The 2,044-nt window shown below is 39.6% G+C and overlaps 1 pseudogene; it reads left to right on the forward strand.

The window, feature by feature from the left end:
- The first annotated feature begins 278 nt into the window (after positions 1 to 278).
- Positions 279 to 1,226, forward strand: LOC119050132 (olfactory receptor 52B2-like; annotated as a pseudogene).
- Positions 1,227 to 2,044: the final 818 nt, after the last annotated feature.

A 2,044-nucleotide genomic window follows, 5' to 3' on the forward strand; every position in this document is an offset into this window, starting at 1 on the left:
AGGGTTTTCCCTGGGAGTATCTTTTAAGATTTCTTTGATCCCACTTAGAATCTTTGAAATCCTTCTCTGCAAAACCGATTGCTGCACACATTTAGGACCATAATTAAAACCTCTGAGTAGGTGGAAATTCATTAACTGAGATTTTTTTATAGCAGATGTGAGCCTACTGACAGTTAGTAAGTATACATATGCTAGTTGATTATGACAGACTCACTCTCTAACTCTCTTTCTCCTTATAGGTTAGTGATGAAAATTTAACTTCACACCATAATTCAGGCATGTCAGCTGACAACTATTCCACTGTCAATTATGGTATGTTTGTCCTCATTGGCATCCCTGGCCTGAGAGACTTACCAATGTTGATCTCCATCCCCTTCTGCCTGATGTACCTGGTGGCCATGGTGGGAAATGTTATCCTGATCTGTGTGGTGAGAGTGGAGCACGGTCTTCATGAACCCATGTACTCCTTCCTCTCCTTGCTGGCATTTTGGGATCTCATTGTATCCTCATCCACAGTACCCAAAGCCCTGAGCATCTTCTGGTTTGATGACATGGACATCTCCTTTGGTGGTTGTGTAACCCAGCTCTTCTTTATGTGTTTCACCTTTGTAGTAGAGTCAGGCATTCTTTTGACCATGGCTTTTGATTGCTATGTGGCTATCTGCTACCCATTGACATAAACCACCATTCTTAACCATGATGCCATTGGAAAAATTGGGGGTGCTGTAGTGATCAGGAGTTTTGCAGCTGTTTTCCCCATTGTCTTTCTTGTGAAACACCTACCCTTCTGCCGGACAAACATTGCCCACACATTCTGTGAACACATAGGACTGGCAAAGCAGGCTTGTGCTGATATCACCATCAATATTTGGTATGGAACCTCTGTGCCATTACTCAGTGTTATGCTAAATATGGTGACAATAGTCATCTCCTATGGGCTCATTCTGTGGGCAGTCTTCAAGCTGCCTTCTTATGATTCTCAGATGAAAGCACTCAGCACCTGTGGTTCCCGTGTCTGTGTCATCCTCATGTTCTACCTTCCAGGGGTTTTCACTGTCATCATTCAGCGCTTTGGCCGAAAAATTCCCAAGCATGTCCACATCCTGCTGGCCAATCTCTTTGTTCTTGTTCCCCCCAGGATGAACCCAATTATCTACGGAGTAAAGACCAAACAGATTCGTGAATGAGTGGCTCTTTTGTTTTCTACAAAAGGGAAGTATTGCTGAGGTTGACTGGATCACACTGTGGTTATTTATAGGCAAGAAGGAAAAGTTCTATTAGAAAAGAAGAGACAGTTGCCAATTAAGGTAGGCTGTATCTGCTATGAAATCAGTCTTTTTTTGTTAAATAGGGATGATCTAAATTGTAAGAGTCCCGTATTTCAGAGGTACTGTAAGTAGGTTCTTGAAAATCGGTATTTATGAAATGTTATTTTTGTATGTCCATAGGGTTCTATTGTATTTAATAGTATAACATCTCTATTTCTATCAAACAAAAAAAATTATGAAATATAAGTACTTCTTCATCTACTACATAAATTTTAGATCTCTAAGTGCCCTCCCCAGCTATGATGAATACAAATTAGAAAGAGTGAACACAAACACTGCATACAAATAGGAGAAACATAAGAGTCTCCTCCCACCCCAACTTCTAGCTCATTTTATTCACAAAAGACCTTAACAATATTGTAACACAAATGGGAATACCAAATGATACTAGATAATACCATTTACACAAATGAAATGATATTTACTGCTGTAAGTACATGATTTGGGGGGATTTAAAAAAAAAGAACAAGATAATTAAGTGTTTGGAGATGAAACTTGCCTTGGATGCTGCGCGTTCTATGCAACCTTCCTAATTTGCATTTGAGCAGCCCTCTTTTTAAACTTCTTAGTGTCTATGTCCCAGGGTTGTTGTATGATGATCCAATTAGAATAAATGCTAAAACACTTTAGACACTATAGAATTTTGCACAAATGTGTTGTGCCACAGTGGTAAATGTTATTATGTTCCCTGGTGTGAGCCTTTACCCTTTTTATGG

The sequence above is a fragment of the Artibeus jamaicensis genome, unplaced genomic scaffold, assembly GCF_021234435.1.
Source record: "Artibeus jamaicensis isolate MK-2021 breed Jamaican fruit bat unplaced genomic scaffold, CSHL_Jam_final contig_69, whole genome shotgun sequence".
Classification (NCBI taxonomy): Eukaryota; Metazoa; Chordata; class Mammalia; order Chiroptera; family Phyllostomidae; genus Artibeus; species Artibeus jamaicensis.